A 20,432-nucleotide genomic window follows, 5' to 3' on the forward strand; every position below is an offset into this window, starting at 1 on the left:
AAGAAAAAGAAATCGGGGGCGCGCTCCTCCGAAGCGGGCTCCAGTACATAAAATCAAGCAGACGAGCTTTACGGTGTAGACACGTTGTGGAAATTTGAGTATTTTAATAGTTTTAAAGCAAATTGTTGGCTCTACTATTGAGTACCGGTCTACAAGCAAATTTGTTAAGATTAAGTCGCGAATAACGAAAACAAATGAACGTGTTTTGTGCGTTGATCAGTGCTGTATTTAGTACTGAAACTCGTCAATGAGTGTCGCGACGAATTTGCCGGTCGTGAATTAAAACGTTCATATCTTTCCCCAATGACATGAACGAAAACACCACCCACTCATTCACTGCTATTCACAGCTTTATTTTGGAATTGAAAATATGACGTAGATCGCCATACCCGAATTTGTCCGGGTTTTGTTTTTTCATGCTTGGTTGCTGATAAAGCGCTGGCCATGGCCTCTGGCAATGTTTTTTTTTTTTTCCACAAGGGGGCAGCATTTCCATTTTCCCCTTGTTCGTGGTTTGTTCCAGCTTCAAGAGTTGCTAAAGCGCTATATCAACCAATTTGTATGTATTGCATTATATTTTGGGCAGATGCCCCCATTTCAAGCTCATGTAACCCCAGACCCAGATAATTTAAGAATTAACTCTTTTTCCGATGAAAGAAGAAAGTCTAGGGTTTCTAACGCTGTATTGGATGTTGATGCAGTTCTAAAATTCAATATTCTGTGGGTCCTGCAATTTGAGTGAAAATGACAAAAACCCTGGCACTGGAGTGGCCACATTTTTGCACATCTGGCAGTGAGTGAGTTAATTCGTTTCCACACAAGGCCAGACAACCCCAAAAATTACCTATATTTTTGAAGGAAAAAATACATATATGTTGTGTGTGTGTGTGTGTGTGCGTGTGTGTGTCTGTGTGTAAGGAGGGTTCAACACAGGAACGGAATGGGAAAGGGTACTATCAGAGAGTTTCTTCCCACTAAAGTGAAGTTGTGCGGGGATGTATGTGAGTGTATGTTTGTGCGTGATTGTGGGCGAGATAGGAAAGAGAAAGGAGAGAGAGAGAGAGAGAGAGAGAGAGAGAGAGAGAGAGAGAGAGAGAGAGAGAGAGAGAGAGATGGAGAGGAGGGGGGATTCCAGGGAATTTGGACCAAACATTTGTCCAATTAATTCCCATTTATCCTGTCACAAGTGAAGAACCCTCCCAACAGAAACACAGAAAAACACGCGTCCATGCAGTGATGCAGTGGAGGGGAAGTGGGTCACAACCAATTCAGACCTTTGAATGCCAGCACGCTGTCACTTCCTGCACCCTCAACACTGTACGATGCACCTCACTCGTTGCTTCTCTGGACCGACGCGCCTCCCTGCTGTCAGAACGTTCCATGTGTGACCGCCGCACAGAGAGAATCACTCATCAGTACAGTACATACAGTTAAAGGTCAAAAGTGCTCAGATCCTGCAACAAATTTGAAGTTGAAATAATAATTGGGAATGGAAAGTCAGAGAGCTATAAAAGAGATTTTAACTCATTCACTGCCATCCCCGAATGTATTCAGGAATTACAAATATGACCTAGCGCACCATTACCGAATTTGTTTGCCTTTTGTTTTTTCTTGCAGTGCGTGCCGATAAAGCACTGTTTAGACTTCCGACAATGTTTTTCCCCTTCCACGAGGGGGCAGCATTTAACTTTTTGTACAGCTGTCCCCACTTGCACCTAATGTTACTCCAGAACCAAATAAGCTATAAATAAACTTTTTTCTCATGAAATAAGAACATCTAAAGTTTCATATGCTGCATTGAATGTTTATATGACAGATTGAATTATGGTTGTGTAATTTACACTTTTACTCCTAATTCAAATTTTAGCCCAATAGCAAAAATTAACTCATTCACTGCCATTCACGAATTTATTTGGGAATGGAAAATATGATGTAGAGCGCCATTTCCAAATTTGTTCGGGTTTTGTTTTTTCATGCTTGGGTGACAATAAAATGCTGGCCATGGCCTCTGGCAATGTTTTTTTCTTTTCCACAAGACGGCAGCATTTCACTTTTTTACCTTGTTAGCGCTTTGTTCCAGCTTCAGCTCTTGTTAAAGTGCGATATAAACAAATATGTATGTATTGTGCTGTATTTTGTACAGCTGCCCCCATTTCAAGCTCAGATAACGCCAGACCCCTATAAATTAGTTCTTACCTCATTTTTTTTCTGATGAAAGAAGAGAGTCTGAGGTTTCTTACGCTGTATTGAATGTTTATGTCGTCGTAAAACTCAATATTCTGTGGGTCCTGAAATTTGAGTGAAAATGATAAAACCCCTAGGACTGGAGTGGACACATTTTTCACATCAACTCAGTGAATGAGTAAATATTATTTTTTTAACATATAAAAGAAAAGCCTGCTAGCATTTATGTGGGCAACCACATAAAAACACAAGGCTCTGTTCACTGCCCTTCCACTTCCATCCAAAAAGTTTACTCCTCTTCCTTTTTCCGACTTCCTTCAATTCTATCACCATCCATTCAACAATAGATTGACGTGATAAATTAAATATTGCCCTCAATTACACATAGGCTGAATCATCAAACTAAAACTGTACGATCCAAGCGACAGCTGTTTGGATAAGTGCCGAGTGTTAAAACAGCGTCTGGTGGGAGGGTTGGAAATTGGATGCAAGGTAGCCAATTGTGTGCGTCGTTTCACTTGGGAGATTTTAATCTCCTCACGGGGAAATAATTGGGAGTAAGCGAGGGAGTTAATCGTGCTTCCCGCTGACAAAAGTCACCACACACACGCACACGCACATACACACACTCAAACACACACACACACACACACACACACACACACACACACACACACACACACACACACACACACACACACACACACACACACACACACACACACACACACACACACTAATTGCCCTTACACAACATATGTGATTGAAAACACCACCCTATTATTACCAGGCCTTGCATTGAGTTGTTTCTTCCTGACCACGTTTTATTTTGACGATAGCAAATAAATTATACTATATTTCTATTCAGTGGTACCTTGAGTTCTCAGTTCAATTTATTCTCTAGCTGGTCAAATTTAAAAAACACATCTGAAAGTCAGTCATACCAAATTCTGGAAAATTGTGATGCCAGAGTAGTTGGGGTTCCACTGCATGCACCACATGCACGGATCCACAAACTGCAGTAGAATTCAACTGCTTGGTCATGAAGGCCTGCCACCACGAATAAGCATAAAAAAGATGCCATTATTTCAGACTCTTCATCAAATTCCTTGAAATGAAATCAACTTGGGCAAGGTTCAACTATAATGGTTCCACGGCACAACCTTGACATCCAGGCTACAGCTAAACAGGAGCACATTTATGACAGGTAACAACACGAAAAGACCCATTTCTCATCTTCAAGCCTTTTTGGCGCTCACTTTTCCAAAGAGGCCAATTAGTAAAGGTCTCATTGCAAGTATTAGCATGCTGGGAACTGGGAGGGCCTCTCTGTCCTCATCCAAAGGGAGGATTTCTGCCTCATTGTGGCCGCTTTGGGAGTGGAGGATGTGCGAGGTGTCATTTGGGAGGACTGATGTGGTGCTTTTGGCTCAGAAACAATGCGACGCTGTCTGCTACGAGCTAATGGAGGGAAGCAGTGTTTGCACACACGCACACACACACAGAAACGTTTCAATGAGGTGACATCATGGCATCACTGGGAATGCCCTTTCAGATGGGTTGTTTGGTTTAGATTGAGTTTAGATAGTTGTTAACATTACATGCCAGGACGAACATGGTGGCTGTTGGACAGCGTCAGAGCATCTGACTGAAGATCAAAAGGTCCCCTGATCAAATCTGGGGGTCCAGATTTGAACTCCAAGGCTGGCTGTTTTATGGATACATATTTTATGCTGGACTAGAGAAGTGGTGTAACTCAGATGGCAGGTGTCTGGAAGTGGGGCTGTAACTCAGTGGCAGAGCATTTGACTGCAGATCAACAGGTCCACAGTTAAAGTCTTGGTCCCCCCTGGCAGCTGAAATTGAATTAAAGCTCCAACCCTGGCTATTCTTTGGATATGTATTTTATGCTGGTCTCGATAAGTACCCTTCTGTGGCGGATGGCAGGGATCTCGAAGCGGTGGTGGAACTCAGTGGCGTGTAGCGAGAAATGAGGGTGCAGCTCCGTGGCAGATCATTTGACTGCAGATCAATAGGTCCCCAGGTCAACTCTCGGTTCCCCCTGTCATCTAGAATTCAGCTTAAACTCCAAGCCTGGCTATTCTTTGGATCCGGAATTTATGCGAGACTCGAGAAGTGGCCTTCTAAGGCGGATGGTAGTTACCTAGAGGTGGTGGTGTAACTCAGTGGCCAGGTTCAAGAAGTGCTGGTTTAGCTAAGCAGCAGAGTGTTTGACTGCAGCTCAAGAGGTCCCCAGTTCAACTCTGGATTCCCCATCTCAGTTGGAATTGAGTTTAAACTCCAAGATTGGCTTTTCTTTGGATACCTATTTTATGCGGTACTCGAAGTGCCCTTCTTTGGCGGATGGCAGGGATCTAGAAGCTGGGGTATGAGTCAGTGGTGGGGGTGTAGGTCATCGGTAGAGCATTTGAGTCCACATCAAGAGGTCTCCGCTTCAACTCTGGGTGTCCCCTGTCAGCTGAATTTTGTTTAAAATCCAATATTAGCTGTTCTTTCGATACCTACTTTGTGCAGGACTCGAAGAGGCTTTCCTTGGCGGGTGGCAAGTGGAAGAGGGGTATAGCTCAGCGGCAGATCATTTGACTGCCGATCAACAGGCAACTCTGGTTGCCCCCTGTCAGCTGGAATTGAGTTCAAACTGCCTATGATTGGCTATTCTTTGAATAGTTTTATGCGAGACTAGAACTGCCCTTCTTTGGCAGATGGCAGGGGTCTAGAAGTGTGGGTATAGCTCAGCGGCAGAGCATTTGACTGCAGATCAAGAGGTCCCCGGTTCAACTCTGGGTGCCCCCTGTCTTTACTTACTTTATGCGGGACTCGAAGTGCCCTTCTTTGGCGCATGGCAGGTGTATAGAAGCGGGGGTACAGATCAGCGGCAGAGCATTTGACTGCAGATCAGGAGGTCCCCAGTTTAAATCTGGGTGCCCCCTGTCGACTCGAATTGAGTTCAAACTGGCCATTATTGGCTTTTCGTCGAATAGCAGTTTTATGCGAGACTCGAAGTGCCCTTCTTTGGCGGATGGCAGGTATCTGGAAACGGGAGTGTAACTCAGCGGGTGTCCTGAAGTGGGGGTGTAGCTCAGCGGCAGAGCATTTGACTGCAGATCAAGAGGTCCCCGGTTCAACTCTGCGTGCCCCCTGTCTTTACTTACTTTATGCGGGACTCGAAGTGTCCTTCTTTGGCGGATGGCAGGTATCTAGAAGTGGGGGTGTAACTCAGCGGGTGACCTGAAGGGGTGGTATGGCTCAGCGGCAGAGCGTTTGACTGCAGATCAAAAGGTTCCCTGTTCAACTCTGGGTGCCCCCTGTCAGCTGGAATTGAGTTCAAACTGGCCATGATTGGCTTTTCGTTGAATAGCAGTTTTATGCGAGACTCGAAGTGCCCTTCTTTGGCGGTGGCAGGTATCTGGAAGCGGGAGTGTAACTCGGCGGGTGTCCAGAAGTGGGGGTATAGCTCAGGGGCAGAGCATTTGACTGCAGATCAAGAGGTCCCCGGTTTAACTCTGGGTGCCCCCTGTCTTTACTTACTTTATGCGAGACTCGAAGTGCCATTCTTTGGCGGTGGCAGGTATCTAGAAGTGGGGGTATAACTCGGCAGGTGTCCTGAAGTGGGGGTATAGCTCAGTGGCAGAGCATTTGACTGCAGATCAAGAGGTCCCTAGTTCAACTCTGGGTGCCCCCTGTCGACTAGAATTGAGTTCAAACTGGCCATTATTGGCTTTTCGTCGAATAGCAGTTTTATGCGAGACTCGAAGTGCCCGACTTTGGCGGATGGCAGGTATCTGGAAACGGGAGTGTAACTCGGCACGTGTCCAGAAGTGGGGGTATAGCTCAGGGGCAGAGCATTTGACTGCAGATCAAGAGGTCCCCGGTTCAACTCTGGGTGCCCCCTGTCTTTACTTACTTTATGCGGGACTCGAAGTGTCCTTCTTTGGCGGATGGCAGATATCTAGAAGTGGGGGTGTAACTCGGCGGGTGTCCTGAAGGGGTGGTATAGCTCAGCGGCAGAGCATTTGACTGCAGATCAAGAGGTTCCCTGTTCAACTCGGGGTGCCCCTTGTCAGCTGGAATTGAGTTCAAACTGGCCATGATTGGCTTTTCGTTGAATCGCTGTTTTACGCGAGACTCGAAGTGCCCTTCTTTGGCGCATGGCAGGTGGATAGAAGCGGGGGTATAGATCAGCGGCAGAGCATTTGACTGCAGATCAGGAGGTCCCCAGTTTAACTCTGGGTGCCCCCTGCCGACTAGAATTGAGTTCAAACTGCCTATGATTGGCTTTTCTTTGAATAGCTGTTTTATGCGAGACTCGAAGTGGCTTTCTTTGGCGGATGGCAGGTATCTGGAAGCGGGAGTGTAACTCGGCGGGTGTCCAGAAGTGGGGGTATAGCTCAGTGGCAGAGCATTTGACTGCAGATCAAGAGGTCCCCAGTTCAACTCTGGGTGCCCCCTGTCTTTACTTACTTTATGCGGGACTCGAAGTGGCCTTCTTTGGCGGATGGCAGGTATCTAGAAGTGGGGGTGTAACTCGGCGGGTGTCCTGAAGGGGTGGTATAGCTCAGCGGCAGAGCATTTGATTGCTGATCAAGAGGTTCCCTGTTCAACTCCGGGTGCCCCCTGTCAGCTGGAATTGAGTTCAAACTGGCCATGATTGGCTCTTCGTTGAATCTCTGTTTTACGCGAGACTCGAAGTGCCCTTCTTTGGCGCATGGCAGGTGGATAGAAGCGGGGGTAAAGATCAGCGGCAGAGCATTTGACTGCAGATCAGGAGGTCCCCAGTTTAACTCTGGGTGCCCCTGTCGACTAGAATTGTGTTCAAACTGCCTATGATTGGCTTTTCTTTGAATAGCTGTTTTATGCGAGACTCGAAGTGGCTTTCTTTGGCGGATGGCAGGTATCTGGAAGCGGGAGTGTAACTCGGCGGGTGTCCAGAAGTGGGGGTATAGCTCAGTGGCAGAGCATTTGACTGCAGATCAAGAGGTCCCCAGTTCAACTCTGGGTGCCCCCTGTCTTTACTTACTTTATGCGGGACTCGAAGTGGCCTTCTTTGGCGGATGCCAGGTATCTAGAAGTGGGGGTGTAACTCGGCGGGGGTCCTGAAGGGGTGGTATAGCTCAGCGGCAGAGCATTTGACTGCTGATCATGAGGTTCCCTGTTCAACTCTGGGTGCCCCTGTCGACTAGAATTGTGTTCAAACTGCCTATGATTGGCTTTTCTTTGAATAGCTGTTTTATGCGAGACTAGAAGTGGCTTTCTTTGGCGGATGGCAGGTATCTGGAAGCGGGAGTGTAACTCGGCGGGTGTCCAGAAGTGGGGGTATAGCTCAGTGGCAGAGCATTTGACTGCAGATCAAGAGGTCCCCAGTTCAACTCTGGGTGCCCCCTGTCGACTAGAATTGAGTTCAAACTGGCCATTATTGGCTTTTCGTCGAATAGCAGTTTTATGCGAGACTCGAAGTGCCCTACTTTGGCGGATGGCAGGTATCTGGAAACGGGAGTGTAACTCGGCACGTGTCCTTCTTTGTGTCCAGAAGTGGGGGTATAGCTCAGGGGCAGAGCGTTTGACTGCAGATCAAGAGGTCCCCGGTTCAACTCTGGGTGCCCCCTGTCTTTACTTACTTTATGCGGGACTCGAAGTGTCCTTCTTTGGCGGATGGCAGGTATCTAGAAGTGGGGGTGTAACTCGGCAGGGGTCCTGAAGGGCTGGTATAGCTCAGCGGCAGAGCATTTGACTGCAGATCAAGAGGTTCCCTGTTCAACTCTGGGTGCCCCTGTCGACTAGAATTGAGTTCAAACTGGCCATTATTGGCTTTTCGTCGAATAGCAGTTTTATGCGAGACTCGAAGTGCCCTACTTTGGCGGATGGCAGGTATCTGGAAGCGGGAGTGTAACTCGGCGGGTGTCCAGAAGTGGGGGTATAGCTCAGCGGCAGAGCATTTGACTGCAGATCAAGAGGTCCCCGGTTCAACTCTGGGTGCCCCCTGTCTTTACTTACTTTATGCGGGACTCGAAGCGTCCTTCTTTGGCGGATGGCAGGTATCTAGAAGTGGGGGTATAACTCAGCGGGTGTCCTGAAGTGGGGGTATAGCTCAGTGGCAGAGCATTTGACTGCAGATCAAGAGATCCCCTGTTCAACTCTGGGTGCCCCCTGTCGACTAGAATTGAGTTCAAACTGGCCATTATTGGCTTTTCGTCGAATAGCAGTTTTATGCGAGACTCGAAGTGCCCTTCTGTGGCGGATGGCAGGTGTATAGAAGCGGGGGTATAGATCAGCGGCAGAGCATTTGACTGCAGATCAGGAGGTCCCCAGTTTAAATCTGGGTGCCCCCTGTCGACTCGAATTGAGTTCAAACTGGCCATTATTGGCTTTTCGTCGAATAGCAGTTTTATGCGAGACTCGAAGTGCCCTTCTTTGGCGGATGGCAGGTATCTGGAAACGGGAGTGTAACTCGGCACGTGTCCAGAAGTGGGGGTATAGCTCAGGGGCAGAGCATTTGACTGCAGATCAAGAGGTCCCCGGTTCAACTCTGGGTGCCCCCTGTCTTTACTTACTTTATGCGGGACTCGACGTGTCCTTCTTTGGCGGATGGCAGGTATCTAGAAGTGGGGGTGTAACTCGGCGGGTGTCCTGAAGGGGTGGTATAGCTCAGTGGCAGAGCATTTGATTGCTGATCAAGAGGTTCCCTGTTCAACTCCGGGTGCCCCCTGTCAGCTGGAATTGAGTTCAAACTGGCCATGATTGGCTCTTCGTTGAATCTCTGTTTTACGCGAGACTCGAAGTGCCCTTCTTTGGCGCATGGCAGGTGGATAGAAGCGGGGGTAAAGATCAGCGGCAGAGCATTTGACTGCAGATCAGGAGGTCCCCAGTTTAACTCTGGGTGCCCCTGTCGACTAGAATTGTGTTCAAACTGCCTATGATTGGCTTTTCTTTGAATAGCTGTTTTATGCGAGACTCGAAGTGGCTTTCTTTGGCGGATGGCAGGTATCTGGAAGCGGGAGTGTAACTCGGCGGGTGTCCAGAAGTGGGGGTATAGCTCAGTGGCAGAGCATTTGACTGCAGATCAAGAGGTCCCCAGTTCAACTCTGGGTGCCCCCTGTCTTTACTTACTTTATGCGGGACTCGAAGTGGCCTTCTTTGGCGGATGCCAGGTATCTAGAAGTGGGGGTGTAACTCGGCGGGTGTCCTGAAGGGGTGGTATAGCTCAGCGGCAGAGCATTTGACTGCTGATCATGAGGTTCCCTGTTCAACTCCGGGTGCCCCCTGTCAGCTGGAATTGAGTTCAAACTGGCCATGATTGGCTTTTCGTTGAATCGCTGTTTTTCGCGAGACTCGAAGTGCCCTTCTTTGGCGCATGGCAGGTGGATAGAAGCGGGGGTAAAGATCAGCGGCAGAGCATTTGACTGCAGATCAGGAGGTCCCCAGTTTAACTCTGGGTGCCCCTGTCGACTAGAATTGTGTTCAAACTGCCTATGATTGGCTTTTCTTTGAATAGCTGTTTTATGCGAGACTCGAAGTGGCTTTCTTTGGCGGATGGCAGGTATCTGGAAGCGGGAGTGTAACTCGGCGGGTGTCCAGAAGTGGGGGTATAGCTCAGTGGCAGAGCATTTGACTGCAGATCAAGAGGTCCCCAGTTCAACTCTGGGTGCCCCCTGTCTTTACTTACTTTATGCGGGACTCGAAGTGGCCTTCTTTGGCGGATGCCAGGTATCTAGAAGTGGGGGTGTAACTCGGCGGGGGTCCTGAAGGGGTGGTATAGCTCAGCGGCAGAGCATTTGACTGCTGATCATGAGGTTCCCTGTTCAACTCTGGGTGCCCCTGTCGACTAGAATTGTGTTCAAACTGCCTATGATTGGCTTTTCTTTGAATAGCTGTTTTATGCGAGACTAGAAGTGGCTTTCTTTGGCGGATGGCAGGTATCTGGAAGCGGGAGTGTAACTCGGCGGGTGTCCAGAAGTGGGGGTATAGCTCAGTGGCAGAGCATTTGACTGCAGATCAAGAGGTCCCCAGTTCAACTCTGGGTGCCCCCTGTCGACTAGAATTGAGTTCAAACTGGCCATTATTGGCTTTTCGTCGAATAGCAGTTTTATGCGAGACTCGAAGTGCCCTACTTTGGCGGATGGCAGGTATCTGGAAACGGGAGTGTAACTCGGCACGTGTCCTTCTTTGTGTCCAGAAGTGGGGGTATAGCTCAGGGGCAGAGCGTTTGACTGCAGATCAAGAGGTCCCCGGTTCAACTCTGGGTGCCCCCTGTCTTTACTTACTTTATGCGGGACTCGAAGTGTCCTTCTTTGGCGGATGGCAGGTATCTAGAAGTGGGGGTGTAACTCGGCAGGGGTCCTGAAGGGCTGGTATAGCCCAGCGGCAGAGCATTTGACTGCAGATCAAGAGGTTCCCTGTTCAACTCTGGGTGCCCCTGTCGACTAGAATTGAGTTCAAACTGGCCATTATTGGCTTTTCGTCGAATAGCAGTTTTATGCGAGACTCGAAGTGCCCTACTTTGGCGGATGGCAGGTATCTGGAAGCGGGAGTGTAACTCGGCGGGTGTCCAGAAGTGGGGGTATAGCTCAGCGGCAGAGCATTTGACTGCAGATCAAGAGGTCCCCGGTTCAACTCTGGGTGCCCCCTGTCTTTACTTACTTTATGCGGGACTCGAAGCGTCCTTCTTTGGCGGATGGCAGGTATCTAGAAGTGGGGGTATAACTCAGCGGGTGTCCTGAAGTGGGGGTATAGCTCAGTGGCAGAGCATTTGACTGCAGATCAAGAGATCCCCTGTTCAACTCTGGGTGCCCCCTGTCGACTAGAATTGAGTTCAAACTGGCCATTATTGGCTTTTCGTCGAATAGCAGTTTTATGCGAGACTCGAAGTGCCCTTCTGTGGCGGATGGCAGGTGTATAGAAGCGGGGGTATAGATCAGCGGCAGAGCATTTGACTGCAGATCAGGAGGTCCCCAGTTTAAATCTGGGTGCCCCCTGTCGACTCGAATTGAGTTCAAACTGGCCATTATTGGCTTTTCGTCGAATAGCAGTTTTATGCGAGACTCGAAGTGCCCTTCTTTGGCGGATGGCAGGTATCTGGAAACGGGAGTGTAACTCGGCACGTGTCCAGAAGTGGGGGTATAGCTCAGGGGCAGAGCATTTGACTGCAGATCAAGAGGTCCCCGGTTCAACTCTGGGTGCCCCCTGTCTTTACTTACTTTATGCGGGACTCGACGTGTCCTTCTTTGGCGGATGGCAGGTATCTAGAAGTGGGGGTGTAACTCGGCGGGTGTCCTGAAGGGGTGGTATAGCTCAGCGGCAGAGCATTTGATTGCTGATCAAGAGGTTCCCTGTTCAACTCCGGGTGCCCCCTGTCAGCTGGAATTGAGTTCAAACTGGCCATGATTGGCTTTTCGTTGAATCGCTGTTTTACGCGAGACTCGAAGTGCCCTTCTTTGGCGCATGGCAGGTGGATAGAAGCGGGGGTATAGATCAGCGGCAGAGCATTTGACTGCAGATCAGGAGGTCCCCAGTTTAACTCTGGGTGCCCCCTGCCGACTAGAATTGAGTTCAAACTGCCTATGATTGGCTTTTCTTTGAATAGCTGTTTTATGCGAGACTCGAAGTGGCTTTCTTTGGCGGATGGCAGGTATCTGGAAGCGGGAGTGTAACTCGGCGGGTGTCCAGAAGTGGGGGTATAGCTCAGTGGCAGAGCATTTGACTGCAGATCAAGAGGTCCCCAGTTCAACTCTGGGTGCCCCCTGTCTTTACTTACTTTATGCGGGACTCGAAGTGGCCTTCTTTGGCGGATGCCAGGTATCTAGAAGTGGGGGTGTAACTCGGCGGGTGTCCTGAAGGGGTGGTATAGCTCAGCGGCAGAGCATTTGACTGCTGATCATGAGGTTCCCTGTTCAACTCCGGGTGCCCCCTGTCAGCTGGAATTGAGTTCAAACTGGCCATGATTGGCTTTTCGTTGAATCGCTGTTTTTCGCGAGACTCGAAGTGCCCTTCTTTGGCGCATGGCAGGTGGATAGAAGCGGGGGTAAAGATCAGCGGCAGAGCATTTGACTGCAGATCAGGAGGTCCCCAGTTTAACTCTGGGTGCCCCCTGCCGACTAGAATTGTGTTCAAACTGCCTATGATTGGCTTTTCTTTGAATAGCTGTTTTATGCGAGACTCGAAGTGGCTTTCTTTGGCGGATGGCAGGTATCTGGAAGCGGGAGTGTAACTCGGCGGGTGTCCAGAAGTGGGGGTATAGCTCAGTGGCAGAGCATTTGACTGCAGATCAAGAGGTCCCCAGTTCAACTCTGGGTGCCCCCTGTCGACTAGAATTGAGTTCAAACTGGCCATTATTGGCTTTTCGTCGAATAGCAGTTTTATGCGAGACTCGAAGTGCCCTACTTTGGCGGATGGCAGGTATCTGGAAACGGGAGTGTAACTCGGCACGTGTCCTTCTTTGTGTCCAGAAGTGGGGGTATAGCTCAGGGGCAGAGCATTTGACTGCAGATCAAGAGGTCCCCGGTTCAACTCTGGGTGCCCCCTGTCTTTACTTACTTTATGCGGGACTCGAAGTGTCCTTCTTTGGCGGATGGCAGGTATCTAGAAGTGGGGGTGTAACTCGGCGGGTGTCCAGAAGGGGTGGTATAGCTCAGCGGCAGAGCATTTGACTGCTGATCAAGAGGTTCCCTGTTCAACTCCGGGTGCCCCCTGTCAGCTGGAATTGAGTTCAAACTGGCCATGATTGGCTTTTCGTCGAATAGCAGTTTTATGCGAGACTCGAAGTGCCCTTCTGTGGCGCATGGCAGGTGTATAGAAGCGGGGGTATAGATCAGCGGCAGAGCATTTGACTGCAGATCAGGAGGTCCCCAGTTTAACTCTGGGTGCCCCTTGTCGCCTCGAATTGAGTTCAAACTGCCTATGATTGGCTTTTCTTTGAATAGCTGTTTTATGCGAGACTCGAAGTGGCTTTCTTTGGCGGATGGCAGGTATCTGGAAACGGGAGTGTAAATCGGCGGGTGTCCTGAAGTCGGGGTATAGCTCAGCGGCAGAGCATTTGACTGCAGATCAAGAGGTCCCCGGTTCAACTCTGGGTGCCCCCTGTCGACTGGAATTGAGTTCAAACTGGCCATGATTGGCTTCTCGTTGAATAGCTGTTTTACGCGAGACTCGAAGTGCCCTTCTTTGGCGGTGGCAGGTATCTGGAAACGGGAGTGTAACTCGGCGGGTGTCCTGAAGTGGGGGTATAGCTCAGGGGCAGAGCATTTGACTGCAGATCAAGAGGTCCCCGGTTCAACTCTGGGTGCCCCCTGTCTTTACTTACTTTATGCGGGACTCGAAGTGCCCTTCTTTGGCGCATGGCAGGTGTATAGAGGCGGGGGTATAGATCAGCGGCAGAGCATTTGACTGCAGATCAGGAGGTCCCCAGTTTAACTCTGGGTGCCCCCTGTCGCCTCGAATTGAGTTCAAACTGCATATGATTGGCTTTTCTTTGAATAGCTGTTTTATGCGAGACTCGAAGTGGCTTTCTTTGGCGGATGGCAGGTATCTGGAAACGGGAGTGTAACTCGGCGGGTGTCCTGAAGTGGGGGTATAGCTCAGCGGCAGAGCATTTGACTGCAGATCAAGAGGTCCCCGGTTCAACTCTGCGTGCCCCCTGTCTTTACTTACTTTATGCGGGACTCGAAGTGTCCTTCTTTGGCGGATGGCAGGTACAGTAAAGTCTCGTTATATCGATATCGGATATATCGATAGTCCCGGTTATATCGATACTATTTCTATGCACGCACGGAGAAAATTACATGCAAACAGGGTCGGATATATCGATAGTCCCGGTTATATCGATATTTTTTCGGACTCCCTTGAATATCGATATAACGAGACTTTACTGTATCTAGAAGTGGGGGTGTAACTCAGCGGGTGACCTGAAGGGGTGGTATAGCTCAGCGGCAGAGCGTTTGACTGCAGATCAAGAGGTTCCCTGTTCAACTCCGGGTGCCCCCTGTCAGCTGGAATTGAGTTCAAACTGGCCATGATTGGCTTTTCGTTGAATAGCAGTTTTATGCGAGACTCGAAGTGCCCTTCTTTGGCGGTGGCAGGTATCTGGAAACGGGAGTGTAACTCGGCAGGTGTGCAGAAGTGGGGGTATAGCTCAGCGGCAGAGCATTTGACTGCAGATCAGGAGGTCCCCAGTTTAACTCTGGGTGCCCCCTGTCGACTCGAATTGAGTTCAAACTGCCTATGATTGGCTTATCTTTGAATAGCTGTTTCATGCGAGACTCGAAGTGGCTTTCTTTGGCGGATGGCAGGTATCTGGAAGCGGGAGTGTAACTCGGCGGGTGTCCAGAAGTGGGGGTATAGCTCAGGGGCAGAGCATTTGACTGCAGATCAAGAGGTCCCCGGTTTAACTCTGGGTGCCCCCTGTCTTTACTTACTTTATGCGGGACGCGAAGTGTCCTTCTTTGGCGGATGGCAGGTATCTAGAAGTGGGGGTATAACTCGGCAGGTGTCCTGAAGTGGGGATATAGCTCAGTGGCAGAGCATTTGACTGCAGATCAAGAGGTCCCCAGTTCAACTCTGGGTGCCCCCTGTCGACTAGAATTGAGTTCAAACTGGCCATTATTGGCTTTTCGTCGAATAGCAGTTTTATGCGAGACTCGAAGTGCCCGACTTTGGCGGATGGCAGGTATCTGGAAACGGGAGTGTAACTCGGCACGTGTCCAGAAGTGGGGGTATAGCTCAGGGGCAGAGCATTTGACTGCAGATCAAGAGGTCCCCGGTTCAACTCTGGGTGCCCCCTGTCTTTACTTACTTTATGCGGGACTCGAAGTGTCCTTCTTTGGCGGATGGCAGATATCTAGAAGTGGGGGTGTAACTCGGCGGGTGTCCTGAAGGGGTGGTATAGCTCAGCGGCAGAGCATTTGACTGCAGATCAAAAGGTTCCCTGTTCAACTCGGGGTGCCCCTTGTTAGCTGGAATTGAGTTCAAACTGGCCATGATTGGCTTTTCGTTGAATCGCTGTTTTACGCGAGACTCGAAGTGCCCTTCTTTGGCGCATAGCAGGTGGATAGAAGCGGGGGTATAGATCAGCGGCAGAGCATTTGACTGCAGATCAGGAGGTCCCCAGTTTAACTCTGGGTGCCCCCTGCCGACTAGAATTGAGTTCAAACTGCCTATGATTGGCTTTTCTTTGAATAGCTGTTTTATGCGAGACTCGAAGTGGCTTTCTTTGGCGGATGGCAGGTATCTGGAAGCGGGAGTGTAACTCGGCGGGTGTCCAGAAGTGGGGGTATAGCTCAGTGGCAGAGCATTTGACTGCAGATCAAGAGGTCCCCAGTTCAACTCTGGGTGCCCCCTGTCTTTACTTACTTTATGCGGGACTCGAAGTGGCCTTCTTTGGCGGATGCCAGGTATCTAGAAGTGGGGGTGTAACTCGGCGGGTGTCCTGAAGGGGTGGTATAGCTCAGCGGCAGAGCATTTGACTGCAGATCAGGAGGTCCCCAGTTTAACTCTGGGTGCCCCCTGCCGACTAGAATTGAGTTCAAACTGCCTATGATTGGCTTTTCTTTGAACAGCTTTTTTATGCGGGATTCGAAGTGTCCTTCTTTGGCGGATGGCAGGTATCTAGAAGTGGGGGTGTAACTCGGCAGGGGTCCTGAAGGGCTGGTATAGCTCAGCGGCAGAGCATTTGACTGCAGATCAAGAGGTTCCCTGTTCAACTCTGGGTGCCCCTGTCGACTAGAATTGAGTTCAAACTGGCCATTATTGGCTTTTCGTCGAATAGCAGTTTTATGCGAGACTCGAAGTGCCCGACTTTGGCGGATGGCAGGTATCTGGAAGCGGGAGTGTAACTCGGCGGGTGTCCAGAAGTGGGGGTATAGCTCAGTGGCAGAGCATTTGACTGCAGATCAAGAGGTCCCCAGTTCAACTCTGGGTGCCCCCTGTCTTTACTTACTTTATGCGGGACTCGAAGTGGCCTTCTTTGGCGGATGCCAGGTATCTAGAAGTGGGGGTGTAACTCGGCGGGTGTCCTGAAGGGGTGGTATAGCTCAGCGGCAGAGCATTTGACTGCTGATCATGAGGTTCCCTGTTCAACTCCGGGTGCCCCCTGTCAGCTGGAATTGAGTTCAAACTGGCCATGATTGGCTTTTCGTTGAATCGCTGTTTTACGCGAGACTCGAAGTGCCCTTCTTTGGCGCATGGCAGGTGGATAGAAGCGGGGGTAAAGATCAGCGGCAGAGCATTTGACTGCAGATCAGGAGGTCCCCAGTTTAACTCTGGGTGCCCCCTGCCGACTAGAATTGTGTTCAAACTGCCTATGATTGGCTTTTCTTTGAATAGCTGTTTTATGCGAGACTCGAAGTGGCTTTCTTTGGCGGATGGCAGGTATCTGGAAGCGGGAGTGTAACTCGGCGGGTGTCCAGAAGTGGGGGTATAGCTCAGTGGCAGAGCATTTGACTGCAGATCAAGAGGTCCCCAGTTCAACTCTGGGTGCCCCCTGTCGACTAGAATTGAGTTCAAACTGGCCATTATTGGCTTTTCGTCGAATAGCAGTTTTATGCGAGACTCGAAGTGCCCTACTTTGGCGGATGGCAGGTATCTGGAAACGGGAGTGTAACTTGGCACGTGTCCTTCTTTGTGTCCAGAAGTGGGGGTATAGCTCAGTGGCAGAGCATTTGACTGCAGATCAAGAGGTCCCCAGTTCAACTCTGGGTGCCCCCCTGTCTTTACTTACTTTATGCGGGACTCGAAGTGGCCTTCTTTGGCGGATGGCAGGTATCTAGAAGTGGGGGTGTAACTCGGCGGGTGTCCTGAAGGGGTGGTATAGCTCAGCGGCAGAGCATTTGACTGCTGATCAAGAGGTTCCCTGTTCAACTCCGGGTGCCCCCTGTCAGCTGGAATTGAGTTCAAACTGGCCATGATTGGCTTTTCGTCGAATAGCAGTTTTATGCGAGACTCGAAGTGCCCTTCTTTGGCGCATGGCAGGTGTATAGAAGCGGGGGTACAGATCAGCGGCAGAGCATTTGACTGCAGATCAGGAGGTCCCCAGTTTAACTCTGGGTGCCCCCTGTCGACAAGAATTGAGTTCAAACTGCCTATGATTGGCTTTTCTTTGAACAGCTTTTTTATGCGGGATTCGAAGTGTCCTTCTTTGGCGGATGGCAGGTATCTAGAAGTGGGGGTGTAACTCGGCAGGGGTCCTGAAGGGCTGGTATAGCTCAGCGGCAGAGCATTTGACTGCAGATCAAGAGGTTCCCTGTTCAACTCTGGGTGCCCCTGTCGACTAGAATTGAGTTCAAACTGGCCATTATTGGCTTTTCGTCGAATAGCAGTTTTATGCGAGACTCGAAGTGCCCGACTTTGGCGGATGGCAGGTATCTGGAAGCGGGAGTGTAACTCGGCGGGTGTCCAGAAGTGGGGGTATAGCTCAGCGGCAGAGCATTTGACTGCAGATCAAGAGGTCCCCGGTTCAACTCTGGGTGCCCCCTGTCTTTACTTACTTTATGCGGGACTCGAAGTGTCCTTCTTTGGCGGATGGCAGGTATCTAGAAGTGGGGGTGTAACTCGGCGGGTCTCCTGAAGGGGTGGTATAGCTCAGCGGCACAGCATTTGACTGCAGATCAAGAGGTTCCCTGTTCAACTCCGGGTGTCCCCTGTCAGCTGGAATTGAGTTCAAACTGGCCATGATTGGCTTCTCGTTGAATCGCTGTTTTACGCGAGACTCGAAGTGCCCTTCTTTGGCGCATGGCAGGTGGATAGAAGCGGGGGTATAGATCAGCGGCAGAGCATTTGACTGCAGATCAGGAGGTCCCCAGTTTAACTCTGGGTGCCCCCTGTCGACTAGAATTGAGTTCAAACTGCCTATGATTGGCTTTTCTTTGAACAGCTTTTTTATGCGGGATTCGAAGTGTCCTACTTTGGCGGATGGCAGGTATCTAGAAGTGGGGGTGTAACTCGGCAGGGGTCCTGAAGGGCTGGTATAGCTCAGCGGCAGAGCATTTGACTGCAGATCAAGAGGTTCCCTGTTCAACTCTGGGTGCCCCCTGTTGAGTAGAATTGAGTTCAAACTGCCTATGATTGGCTTTTCTTTGAATAGCTGTTCTATTCAAGACTCGAAGTGTCCTTCTTTGGCGGATGGCAGGTATCTAGAAGTGGGGGTGTAACTCGTCGGGTGTCCTGAAGTGGGGGTATAGCTCAGTGGCAGAGCATTTGACTGCAGATCAAGAGGTCCCCAGTTCAACTCTGGGTGCCCGCTGTCGACTAGAATTGAGTTCAAGCTGCCTATGATTGGCTTTTCTTTGAATAGCTGTTTTATGCGAGACTTGAAGTGGCTTTCTTTGGCGGATGGCAGGTATCTGGAAGCGGGAGTGTAACTCGGCGGGTGTCCAGAAGTGGGGGTATACCTCAGCGGCAGAGCATTTGACTGCAGATCTAGAGGTCCCCGGTTCAACTCTGGGTGCCCCCTGTCTTTACTTACTTTATGCGGGACTCGAAGCGTCCTTCTTTGGCGGATGGCAGGTATCTAGAAGTGGGGGTATAACTCAGCGGGTGTCCTGAAGTGGGGGTATAGCTCAGCGGCAGAGCATTTGACTGCAGATCAAGAGGTCCCCGGTTCAACTCTGGGTGCCCCCTGTCTTTACTTACTTTATGCGGGACTCGAAGTGTCCTTCTTTGGCGGATGGCAGGTATCTAGAAGTGGGGGTGTAACTCGGCGGGTCTCCTGAAGGGGTGGTATAGCTCAGCGGCACAGCATTTGACTGCAGATCAAGAGGTTCCCTGTTCAACTCCGGGTGTCCCCTGTCAGCTGGAATTGAGTTCAAACTGGCCATGATTGGCTTCTCGTTGAATCGCTGTTTTACGCGAGACTCGAAGTGCCCTTCTTTGGCGCATGGCAGGTGGATAGAAGCGGGGGTATAGATCAGCGGCAGAGCATTTGACTGCAGATCAGGAGGTCCCCAGTTTAACTCTGGGTGCCCCCTGTCGACTAGAATTGAGTTCAAACTGCCTATGATTGGCTTTTCTTTGAACAGCTTTTTTATGCGGGATTCGAAGTGTCCTACTTTGGCGGATGGCAGGTATCTAGAAGTGGGGGTGTAACTCGGCAGGGGTCCTGAAGGGCTGGTATAGCTCAGCGGCAGAGCATTTGACTGCAGATCAAGAGGTTCCCTGTTCAACTCTGGGTGCCCCCTGTTGAGTAGAATTGAGTTCAAACTGCCTATGATTGGCTTTTCTTTGAATAGCTGTTCTATTCAAGACTCGAAGTGTCCTTCTTTGGCGGATGGCAGGTATCTAGAAGTGGGGGTGTAACTCGTCGGGTGTCCTGAAGTGGGGGTATAGCTCAGTGGCAGAGCATTTGACTGCAGATCAAGAGGTCCCCAGTTCAACTCTGGGTGCCCGCTGTCGACTAGAATTGAGTTCAAGCTGCCTATGATTGGCTTTTCTTTGAATAGCTGTTTTATGCGAGACTTGAAGTGGCTTTCTTTGGCGGATGGCAGGTATCTGGAAGCGGGAGTGTAACTCGGCGGGTGTCCAGAAGTGGGGGTATACCTCAGCGGCAGAGCATTTGACTGCAGATCTAGAGGTCCCCGGTTCAACTCTGGGTGCCCCCTGTCTTTACTTACTTTATGCGGGACTCGAAGCGTCCTTCTTTGGCGGATGGCAGGTATCTAGAAGTGGGGGTATAACTCAGCGGGTGTCCTGAAGTGGGGGTATAGCTCAGTGGCAGAGCATTTGACTGCAGATCAAGAGGTCCCCAGTTCAACTCTGGTTGTCCCCTGTCTGATGGAATTGAGTTCAGACTCCAAGGTAGGCTATTCATTGGATACATATTTTGTGTGGGACTCCAAGTGGCCTTTTGAGGCGAATGGGAGGTTTCTAAAAGTGGGGGTGGAACTCAGTGGCGGATGTAAAGAAGTGGGGGTATAGTTCAGTGGCAGAGCATTTCACTGCAGATCAAGAGGTCCTCAGTTAAAATCTGGATGCCCCCTTTCAACTGGAATTGGATTCTGATTCCAAGGTTGGCATTTTTTGGGATATGTATTATGTGAGAATCTCGAACAGGGGATGTAACTCAGTGGCAGTTAAATTAAGGTAAGGGGATAGCTCAGCGGTAGAGCATTTTACTGCAGAGCAAGAGGTCCCTGGTTCAAATCTGGGTACCCCTTTTTTCGCTAGAATTGAGTTAAAACTTCAAAACCAGGATTTTCATTTCTGGGGCTCCCTTACCTGGTATGAAGCCAGGTGGCAAAGGTATGCTC

At 50.1% G+C, this 20,432-nt stretch overlaps 35 non-coding genes across 35 annotated transcripts; all 35 read left to right on the forward strand.

Annotated features, from left to right (window-relative positions):
- Positions 1 to 4,926: 4,926 nt before the first annotated feature.
- trnac-gca (transfer RNA cysteine (anticodon GCA)) lies at positions 4,927 to 4,998 on the forward strand. Its single transcript has one exon. It is a non-coding gene; the product is annotated as a tRNA-Cys (tRNA).
- Positions 4,999 to 5,649: 651 nt separating this feature from the next.
- On the forward strand, positions 5,650 to 5,721 carry trnac-gca (transfer RNA cysteine (anticodon GCA)). The gene has a single exon. It is a non-coding gene; the product is annotated as a tRNA-Cys (tRNA).
- A 94-nt stretch (positions 5,722 to 5,815) lies between these two features.
- trnac-gca (transfer RNA cysteine (anticodon GCA)) lies at positions 5,816 to 5,887 on the forward strand. Its single transcript has one exon. It is a non-coding gene; the product is annotated as a tRNA-Cys (tRNA).
- Positions 5,888 to 6,025: 138 nt separating this feature from the next.
- trnac-gca (transfer RNA cysteine (anticodon GCA)) lies at positions 6,026 to 6,097 on the forward strand. The gene has a single exon. It is a non-coding gene; the product is annotated as a tRNA-Cys (tRNA).
- Positions 6,098 to 6,582: 485 nt separating this feature from the next.
- trnac-gca (transfer RNA cysteine (anticodon GCA)) lies at positions 6,583 to 6,654 on the forward strand. The gene has a single exon. It is a non-coding gene; the product is annotated as a tRNA-Cys (tRNA).
- A 484-nt stretch (positions 6,655 to 7,138) lies between these two features.
- trnac-gca (transfer RNA cysteine (anticodon GCA)) lies at positions 7,139 to 7,210 on the forward strand. The gene has a single exon. It is a non-coding gene; the product is annotated as a tRNA-Cys (tRNA).
- A 304-nt stretch (positions 7,211 to 7,514) lies between these two features.
- Positions 7,515 to 7,586, forward strand: trnac-gca (transfer RNA cysteine (anticodon GCA)). Its single transcript has one exon. It is a non-coding gene; the product is annotated as a tRNA-Cys (tRNA).
- Positions 7,587 to 7,736: 150 nt separating this feature from the next.
- On the forward strand, positions 7,737 to 7,808 carry trnac-gca (transfer RNA cysteine (anticodon GCA)). Its single transcript has one exon. It is a non-coding gene; the product is annotated as a tRNA-Cys (tRNA).
- Positions 7,809 to 8,112: 304 nt separating this feature from the next.
- Positions 8,113 to 8,184, forward strand: trnac-gca (transfer RNA cysteine (anticodon GCA)). The gene has a single exon. It is a non-coding gene; the product is annotated as a tRNA-Cys (tRNA).
- A 95-nt stretch (positions 8,185 to 8,279) lies between these two features.
- On the forward strand, positions 8,280 to 8,351 carry trnac-gca (transfer RNA cysteine (anticodon GCA)). Its single transcript has one exon. It is a non-coding gene; the product is annotated as a tRNA-Cys (tRNA).
- Positions 8,352 to 8,669: 318 nt separating this feature from the next.
- On the forward strand, positions 8,670 to 8,741 carry trnac-gca (transfer RNA cysteine (anticodon GCA)). The gene has a single exon. It is a non-coding gene; the product is annotated as a tRNA-Cys (tRNA).
- Positions 8,742 to 9,225: 484 nt separating this feature from the next.
- On the forward strand, positions 9,226 to 9,297 carry trnac-gca (transfer RNA cysteine (anticodon GCA)). The gene has a single exon. It is a non-coding gene; the product is annotated as a tRNA-Cys (tRNA).
- A 484-nt stretch (positions 9,298 to 9,781) lies between these two features.
- trnac-gca (transfer RNA cysteine (anticodon GCA)) lies at positions 9,782 to 9,853 on the forward strand. Its single transcript has one exon. It is a non-coding gene; the product is annotated as a tRNA-Cys (tRNA).
- Positions 9,854 to 10,157: 304 nt separating this feature from the next.
- Positions 10,158 to 10,229, forward strand: trnac-gca (transfer RNA cysteine (anticodon GCA)). Its single transcript has one exon. It is a non-coding gene; the product is annotated as a tRNA-Cys (tRNA).
- Positions 10,230 to 10,379: 150 nt separating this feature from the next.
- On the forward strand, positions 10,380 to 10,451 carry trnac-gca (transfer RNA cysteine (anticodon GCA)). The gene has a single exon. It is a non-coding gene; the product is annotated as a tRNA-Cys (tRNA).
- Positions 10,452 to 10,755: 304 nt separating this feature from the next.
- On the forward strand, positions 10,756 to 10,827 carry trnac-gca (transfer RNA cysteine (anticodon GCA)). The gene has a single exon. It is a non-coding gene; the product is annotated as a tRNA-Cys (tRNA).
- Positions 10,828 to 10,922: 95 nt separating this feature from the next.
- On the forward strand, positions 10,923 to 10,994 carry trnac-gca (transfer RNA cysteine (anticodon GCA)). The gene has a single exon. It is a non-coding gene; the product is annotated as a tRNA-Cys (tRNA).
- A 318-nt stretch (positions 10,995 to 11,312) lies between these two features.
- Positions 11,313 to 11,384, forward strand: trnac-gca (transfer RNA cysteine (anticodon GCA)). The gene has a single exon. It is a non-coding gene; the product is annotated as a tRNA-Cys (tRNA).
- A 485-nt stretch (positions 11,385 to 11,869) lies between these two features.
- Positions 11,870 to 11,941, forward strand: trnac-gca (transfer RNA cysteine (anticodon GCA)). The gene has a single exon. It is a non-coding gene; the product is annotated as a tRNA-Cys (tRNA).
- A 485-nt stretch (positions 11,942 to 12,426) lies between these two features.
- On the forward strand, positions 12,427 to 12,498 carry trnac-gca (transfer RNA cysteine (anticodon GCA)). Its single transcript has one exon. It is a non-coding gene; the product is annotated as a tRNA-Cys (tRNA).
- Positions 12,499 to 12,648: 150 nt separating this feature from the next.
- Positions 12,649 to 12,720, forward strand: trnac-gca (transfer RNA cysteine (anticodon GCA)). Its single transcript has one exon. It is a non-coding gene; the product is annotated as a tRNA-Cys (tRNA).
- Positions 12,721 to 13,414: 694 nt separating this feature from the next.
- trnac-gca (transfer RNA cysteine (anticodon GCA)) lies at positions 13,415 to 13,486 on the forward strand. Its single transcript has one exon. It is a non-coding gene; the product is annotated as a tRNA-Cys (tRNA).
- Positions 13,487 to 14,315: 829 nt separating this feature from the next.
- trnac-gca (transfer RNA cysteine (anticodon GCA)) lies at positions 14,316 to 14,387 on the forward strand. Its single transcript has one exon. It is a non-coding gene; the product is annotated as a tRNA-Cys (tRNA).
- A 138-nt stretch (positions 14,388 to 14,525) lies between these two features.
- trnac-gca (transfer RNA cysteine (anticodon GCA)) lies at positions 14,526 to 14,597 on the forward strand. The gene has a single exon. It is a non-coding gene; the product is annotated as a tRNA-Cys (tRNA).
- Positions 14,598 to 14,692: 95 nt separating this feature from the next.
- On the forward strand, positions 14,693 to 14,764 carry trnac-gca (transfer RNA cysteine (anticodon GCA)). The gene has a single exon. It is a non-coding gene; the product is annotated as a tRNA-Cys (tRNA).
- A 138-nt stretch (positions 14,765 to 14,902) lies between these two features.
- Positions 14,903 to 14,974, forward strand: trnac-gca (transfer RNA cysteine (anticodon GCA)). Its single transcript has one exon. It is a non-coding gene; the product is annotated as a tRNA-Cys (tRNA).
- Positions 14,975 to 15,459: 485 nt separating this feature from the next.
- trnac-gca (transfer RNA cysteine (anticodon GCA)) lies at positions 15,460 to 15,531 on the forward strand. The gene has a single exon. It is a non-coding gene; the product is annotated as a tRNA-Cys (tRNA).
- Positions 15,532 to 16,045: 514 nt separating this feature from the next.
- Positions 16,046 to 16,117, forward strand: trnac-gca (transfer RNA cysteine (anticodon GCA)). Its single transcript has one exon. It is a non-coding gene; the product is annotated as a tRNA-Cys (tRNA).
- A 485-nt stretch (positions 16,118 to 16,602) lies between these two features.
- trnac-gca (transfer RNA cysteine (anticodon GCA)) lies at positions 16,603 to 16,674 on the forward strand. The gene has a single exon. It is a non-coding gene; the product is annotated as a tRNA-Cys (tRNA).
- A 150-nt stretch (positions 16,675 to 16,824) lies between these two features.
- On the forward strand, positions 16,825 to 16,896 carry trnac-gca (transfer RNA cysteine (anticodon GCA)). The gene has a single exon. It is a non-coding gene; the product is annotated as a tRNA-Cys (tRNA).
- A 695-nt stretch (positions 16,897 to 17,591) lies between these two features.
- On the forward strand, positions 17,592 to 17,663 carry trnac-gca (transfer RNA cysteine (anticodon GCA)). The gene has a single exon. It is a non-coding gene; the product is annotated as a tRNA-Cys (tRNA).
- Positions 17,664 to 18,358: 695 nt separating this feature from the next.
- On the forward strand, positions 18,359 to 18,430 carry trnac-gca (transfer RNA cysteine (anticodon GCA)). Its single transcript has one exon. It is a non-coding gene; the product is annotated as a tRNA-Cys (tRNA).
- A 305-nt stretch (positions 18,431 to 18,735) lies between these two features.
- trnac-gca (transfer RNA cysteine (anticodon GCA)) lies at positions 18,736 to 18,807 on the forward strand. The gene has a single exon. It is a non-coding gene; the product is annotated as a tRNA-Cys (tRNA).
- Positions 18,808 to 19,502: 695 nt separating this feature from the next.
- On the forward strand, positions 19,503 to 19,574 carry trnac-gca (transfer RNA cysteine (anticodon GCA)). The gene has a single exon. It is a non-coding gene; the product is annotated as a tRNA-Cys (tRNA).
- A 305-nt stretch (positions 19,575 to 19,879) lies between these two features.
- Positions 19,880 to 19,951, forward strand: trnac-gca (transfer RNA cysteine (anticodon GCA)). Its single transcript has one exon. It is a non-coding gene; the product is annotated as a tRNA-Cys (tRNA).
- The last annotated feature ends 481 nt before the right edge of the window (positions 19,952 to 20,432 follow it).

This window comes from Hippocampus bargibanti, linkage group LG10, assembly GCF_051943395.1.
Source record: "Hippocampus bargibanti isolate YZ-2025 linkage group LG10, ASM5194339v1, whole genome shotgun sequence".
In the NCBI taxonomy this organism is placed as follows: Eukaryota; Metazoa; Chordata; class Actinopteri; order Syngnathiformes; family Syngnathidae; genus Hippocampus; species Hippocampus bargibanti.